The 7,176-nt window shown below is 40.9% G+C and overlaps 1 protein-coding gene across 1 annotated transcript in view; it reads right to left on the bottom strand.

Annotated features, from left to right (window-relative positions):
- LOC308283737 (cytoplasmic phosphatidylinositol transfer protein 1-like) overlaps positions 1–7,176 on the bottom strand; it is a 230,222-nt gene that overhangs the window by 183,351 nt on the left and 39,695 nt on the right. The window lies entirely within an intron of this gene.

Here is a 7,176-nt window from a genome sequence, read left to right as displayed (position 1 = left end):
CTTTCTATTGATTACTTGAGTTCAATATATATATATATATATATATATATATATATATATATATATATTGTTTTGTATTTGCCGCATTCCTAAGACAAAAATGTGATTAGAGTAAATTTACCCCCATTGATTCCGGGACAAATGCATGGACCTGATAGGGACCCAAATGCATGGCACTGGATGGGGAAACCGTCATGGTAAGTTTACTATAATCATTATTTTGTCTAAGGAATGCGACAAAAAACAAAAAATATGATTGAACTCAAGTCTCCATGGCGTGAAAAAAAAGTCATTTTGGGGGTAAACTACTCATTCAAATGGCACATTATTACATTCACCCTTTCACATATTCACACACACACACACACACACACACACACACACACACACACCAAAAAAAATGTAAACACTTGTTTTACCCAAAGCGCTTTACATAGCCTACTGTAGATTGTGAATTATATTCACCCATTCACACACACTGTCATACACCGATGGCAGAAGAAATGATGCAAGGCACCAACCTGCACATCGGGAGCTATTAGGGGTCCAGAGTCTTGCTCAAGGACACTTCGACACTAACTCTGGGGGAGCCCGGGATCGAACTGGGAACCTCGCGTTCCCATCCAGGCCGCTCTACCGACCACTGAGGCACTGCCGCCACGAAATGCAAGCACGACACCAACCTGCTCATCGGGAGCTGTTAGGGTTTCAGTGTCTTGCTCAAGGGCATTTGACACAAACCCAGGGGCAGCCGGAGATCGAACCGGGAACCATCCGTTTCCCAGGCAACCACCGTTCTACCTCCTGAGCCCAAAATGAGAGTCTCACAAAGCTAAATGATTTCATGATGTATTGCACTGCAAGCTGCTATTCTTTGGAGATTTCACATCTTTTTTTAATATCTTTGTTATATTGAATTATTAACCACAGGTTCTACCATTAACAACTCAAAGGCCACCTAAAAACTAGGTGCCAACTTCATTGATTGCTTTGCTGAACTACTGTCCATTATTTCCATGACTTAAAGATCGACTGGCCGATCCCAAGGGTCTTTGCAACAGTATTGGCGACTCGCGAGCTTATGCAATATAAACACCTGTTTCAAATAAGGGCCTGTCTCTAGTAAAGTGCAAAAATGTTTTATGGGTATATAGAGTAGCCTTGATGGCACAGATTTAATTAGCAAAGCAGATGTTTATCTTAGCTAAAGTATTTTCGGAAATGAAAGATATTTTACACAGAGACTGAAAAGAAGAAAAACTGCAGCTGTCCTTGGATGAATCATTTCATCGTAGTGCCACAGTGAGTGGAATCACGTAACTTCCTCCTTTTCAAAGCCTCAACTCGAAGTATGTTTGAATAGTTAATACAGTCGATACTGCAGCACTTCAACGAGACGACAGAATGTACTTTGAAATTATTCTCCTCTTCTCTGGAGCTGTTTGCACCTGTGAACAAAGTAAGTACATGATTTTCTTTTTCCTATTCCTGGTCTTAACCTTTTGCTCGTGAATACATTTTATGTCCTCACTTAAGTGAATATCAATAACATATACAATAGCATAATGTCTTAAGAATCTTTCAGGTTTGGCAGGATATGGTTTATAACTTATATCGAATGGTTTCCATACAATCAAAGCAAAGTGAACTGTTTGGATTTTCTCTTTAATAAAAAGAATGAGTCAAAGTTAAAGGTAAAGAGACACAGAGAGTCCCTTTGTTCAAGGGATGTGTTAACATGACTGTAATGACTACTTTGTAATTCCTATAAAATATTTGTATTATATTATTTTTGCAGTTCATGTACTTGAACTCAGCTATGGGTGCTCTGACACCGGTGACACTGTACTGGCCATGACGCTGGATGCAGATGAAATCTACCACGTAGATTTCAGGAATGGAACGGTGGTGGAGTGGGAGAGGAGGATCCCATCAACCCTCCGTGCAGAAAGCGCCACATTCTATGCATCGTACTATCAAGAAGGATGCCTCGAAGCCATGCAGGAGACCTGGATGAACACCACTGAGATTGGGAAAGAGGACAAAGGTGAGTGAATCTTTAGAACCAAAGGTCTCCGTTTACACCCAGTTCACACCAGGCACGTGCATGTATGTGCAAGATGCAAATGCCCTCTTTCCAAGCCATACCCGAAGGCAGCATTCAAGAGAATTGCCTTGTCCAAACTCTCCTGAACTTGAATGCAGCATCTTATGTTGAAAGAATTGCCCTCTCTGTGTAGAAATCCATGCCGTTACTCCACATCTCCAGTTTTCACTTGATTATGCCAATAGTTTAGTGTGGTATCACAACATCCAATCTCAGTCGCGTCTCAACGCGTTGCAGTGCGACGTGTTGTGAGCTTGGAGGTCTGCTATTTTCGCTATTTTCACCAAAAGGCCCTTATAGAAATGTCAGCCCTTGCCTCTCTAACATTCTCTGCACGTCCCTGGTTCACACTAATCAGAGGCACTATGCTGGTAGCCTGGCATGGCCAAACTAATGTCACTACGTAGATATTTAGTCTGTAATCTCTGCATAGAAACTGCATTTCCAAAGGGCGGATAAAACAATGCCACTGGCGATAAACCCGTAGCCTGGAATCGGACGAATCCGCCGGTGCAAACTGTTTTGCCCTTGGCAGATAGTCTGGCTACCCTCCCCATATTTGCATACTTGGCTCTGATTAGTGCCCCACAACTTCGGGGGCAGTGAACTCCAATCACAACCGAGCGGGGCCAGACAATGTATTATTGGGAAACTTGTTTGTAAACAACCTAATCATTAATCATTTTATCCAATCAATAGTTGCTCAGTATTGATTCATTGGACATCTACAGCTGCTAGTTTAAATCCTGGTTTTCAGAATGCGCTACCTTCCATACAGTGCATTTCTTCACCTCGCGACACAAACCTTGACACACGGTGACAGGCCGTCACTCATAATAACCTCAGACACGTACCCAAATCTATGAAATTTGTGGTATAGACTAGCGTCGACACTGCTGCCTGGTGTGAATTGGGTGTTAGCGTCCATTGATAAAACTTTAGATAATGAAATACTCAATAAATTGTGTTTAACCCTCAGAAGCCCCAGAAACTGTGATCTACCCCAAAGACGATGGGATAATAGGGGAGGAGAACACTCTCATCTGCTTCGTCAACCACTTCTACCCTCCTTCCATCAAAGTGAAGTGGACCCAGAACGACGTAGAAGTCGCCGTAGAGGATCCTGTTCTCTCGTATTTACCCAATCTGGACGGGACGTTCCGCCACACCTCCACCCTGACCTTCACCCCCCAGGAGGGAGACGTCTATGCCTGTACTGTGGAGCATGAAGCTCTGCAGGAGCCTCAGAGCAGGTTTTGGGGTGAGAGAACCTTACAAGTTCAAAGATGTAATCATTTATATTTAAAGTGTCAAATGCCTTCGATCACACACCTATCTACACCTATACCCACAAATCTGACAACGCTTCACCTCTCAACAACTTGTTATGATCTGGCACTATAATAAAATTGAATTGAATGTGTTGTTGTTCACAGATGCTGACATCAGTGAGAGCAGCTCTGCTCCAGCTGTCTTCTGTGGAGTTGGTCTGACTCTGGGTCTGCTGGGCATCACTACTGGAACATTCCTCCTGGTTAAAGCTAAACATTTGCACTGACATCAATGCTATTTCATTATGTATGCGTTATCCAATTTAGAATGACGAATAAGTAAATACTATAGCCTACTATCAGTTATATTTTTTATATAGTAAATACATGTAGTTGCACTCAAATAGCTGTTTATTAATTGACACGTTTTCTGCTTCTACTGTACAGTTTTTCTTTTTTTTAAGATTTGTTTTGGGGCTTTTATGTGCAATGACTTTTATTACAATATGCCTTCATTATATGTATTTGTATCAGAAAAGAAAGCTAATTTCCTCAGTCTGTCCTCAGTCTGTCTGATTTAACCTCTCAGATTTTGCTCTATTGTTGTTAAATGCTGGTTATTGTCATGCTGCTCAAAAAGCAGTAAGATTGAAGCTGAAACATTGAACATACATTTAAATAAACATAATGTTGTTTAGTACCAGAGCTGATGTCGTTGAATTGCCTTGTTGAAATGTGCTATACAAATAAAATATCCTTATAGAACGTAGGAAGCAGTGAATGAGGGTGTGTTCTCAGACAGCCTGTGTACTTCAGAGAAAACAGGAGGGAGAGACAGCAGGAAAGAGGTAGAGAGGGACAGAGAGATGGAGAGAAAGTGAAAAAGAGAGGCATAAAGTCATGGATTTTACTGCAATGACACATTATTGATCAGACAAGTTGGACTTCATCCATTTGCAACAACACAAGCTGACATTAACATACCATCTGTCTTTCACACTGATTCTTGCCAAGTCATCAAAACTCTTGCTCACTCTCTCTCACTTACAGTATTATTGTTAGGGTTAAGGTTTAATGTTGTTGTCTGGACGTTACACAAACTATGCATGTATGTACTGTACATGGACCTTACAGTAACTACATGTACAACAACTATTAGGCCTGAATAAAATCTATATTAGAGGTAATAGAAGAACAACCAAACGTTCCCATGACAACAATGAATAATTGTTCATTGATATTGTGTTGTGACTGACAATGAGGAACGTCTACGTCTTACCGCAACCCTGATGGCATCAACAAAGAACAAAACATTCCTGTTTGGCAGCACCACAACGGCCTACAGCTTCCTCCTATTCACTGCCTCGCCACACGGTGCGAGAGACGGCAACACTGCTGGGAATATTAACAAATACTGTACACGCCGCTGACGATATCATGTTTTTGGAAATGATGCTGGTTTTATCTGGAGTTTTTTGCACGTCTTCATGTGCAAGTGAGTATCACATTTATTTTATGTTTTACCAATGGTCTGTACCGGTAAGTGTCTGGTGCAGGATTTCTCAAAGTGGGTACTGTGGGCTGTGGCACCCTCCGTGATGCAAGTCCAGGGGTGCCTCAGAATACTTTGATCATAATTTGGAATTCATCGATATCACCTCCGTTTAACACTTAAACCCACCAAACATTCTTACCATACCAGATCTACAAGCTCACCATGTGGTGAGCTTTGTAAATTGGCTATTTTTGGTGAATGTCCCACCAGCATATGTATGCTGTGGTTCAAGTGGTTAAATGTCTCTTATAAAGTCATGTTCAATCCGTTGTAATGGAAACTAACATTCTCTCAAGTTTTCCTCATGCCATACTGTATCTTAGGTGGAAAGATTTACACATTTACGTACTGTAATATGACTTGAACGTAAGGTGCTGCAAAGTAACAGTGAAATAGTAATATATATGTAAGCAATTTACCCCGAGTGAGAGGACATTATGCTCTCATAATGTCCGCAGTGAGGGTGTTATCGGACGAGGCGCAGCCGAGTCCGATAACACCCTCACTCAGGACATTATGAGAGCATAATGTCCGACCCCGAGTGGTAAATAGCTTTTCTACCACTTTTTCCCGTATACATGAAAGAAAACACATAGTTGTAACTTGCAAGGATCTTAAGTTACAATCATTATTGCCTATAAAACTTCCGCGAGACAGCAGATAGTTCCACAAACAACATCTTCTACTCACCAACAGATGGCGCCAACTCCATACTAATCCATGCGTCTAGCTTACAGCTAAGCTAACGTCAGTTAGAAGTACCGTTCCGGCCGTAAATAGAGGCTGTTCGCTTCCAGAAAGGCATAGGTTCAGAGAAAAGGGGCTTTAAAGTTGGCAGATTGCATTGGATCCAAATAAATCGGCGACTATAGCATGCACGTTAGTAAACATAGGACCGTTGCCACCGTCATTTGTTGGTTGGGGGAAAGGTTGGGGGAAAGGTGTTCCGACTACCTCCTGAAGTCCCCGGATGTACACTGAGGCGCATTGATCTCCTCACACAACTTTGCGGCAGTTGTCCTCTCATAACCTCCGGAATTTAGCCAATCAGAATCCAGTATTTGAACACGTGACTCGAAAAAGTGGTAGAAATAGCAATATGTACCATTCTCTATGTAGAAGTGATAGACACATAATTGTCAAAAATCAACAAAACATTCCGCCTCTGATTTCTCAACAATGATTGTGTTTTAGGAACTCATATCGGAAGCCATGGCTTCGGGTGCTTTGATTCCGGTGAAACTAGAATCTACGCGACCGGCGACGGTGACGAGGTGTATTACGCAAACTTCAAGAAAGGACAGCTGGTGTGGGACAGCCGCATCCCGTCTGTTGCCCACGTCAACTGGCTTTACGGATACGCTGTGTATTTCAGATATCATTGCAAATACAGACTAGAGATTTGGCAAAGATGCAAATCTGGCTTAACAAAGGTCAGCGGTAAGTGTCTTGATGTAGTCCACTGAATATCCACTCAATAAGTGTTAATAGCTTTAAGCTCAAAGTAATTATTGCTACATTATATGCTGTTTGTTCAGCAACAGGAGTCTCTCCAGCTATTTAATAATAAATAGAAAATGCATTTTCAGGTCGCATTACCAATTTGATCCAATCAGATGAGATAACCCATACAGGATACAAGTGGAATTTGAATTGATGACACAAAGAAATGAGCGGACAAAAATGTAAGCTGGCAATCTACAATTGAGGTTGTGTAAATGGGTTCTCTCTTCTGATTGGATGGAATTAGCACTACAGCAACCTCCCCTGAAAATGTATGTTCTGTTTATTAAAGAGTCACAGAGAGACCTTTGTTACTGAACAAACACTAAATAATTACTATCAGTACTAACCTTTTAACAATAAACTTTTTGTTATAACCAAAAATATCACTTAGACAACCATTAATTTCATCCTACTATAAAATGGAGAAAACTGTCCATTGTCACCCATTTGTTTCCTCAGTGGCATTGGCATATCGATGCCGTCGGGAAGAAACCTTGTATCTCCATATTTTCTTTTCCTTTCTTGTCCTTTCTTTTGGTTTTGTAAATTAATGCCCTACTTACTTCATCATTACATCAACTACAGTGTCGCAAAATTTTAGCCGATCAAGTTGCGATTTCATAAATATAGTAGAACCAATTAAAAGTATTAATCAGCGCTTATGACTAAATAATAACTTGATTAAACACAGGCATTCTTTTTTTCTCTTCTCCATTTTTTTTATATCAAGTTTTGAA

This window comes from Nannobrachium achirus, assembly GCF_963921795.1.
Source record: "Nannobrachium achirus genome assembly, chromosome: 4".
NCBI classification, from domain to species: domain Eukaryota; kingdom Metazoa; phylum Chordata; class Actinopteri; order Myctophiformes; family Myctophidae; genus Nannobrachium; species Nannobrachium achirus.
Note: the sequence above shows the minus strand (reverse complement) of the source record. Positions and strands in the feature narration are given on the sequence as shown.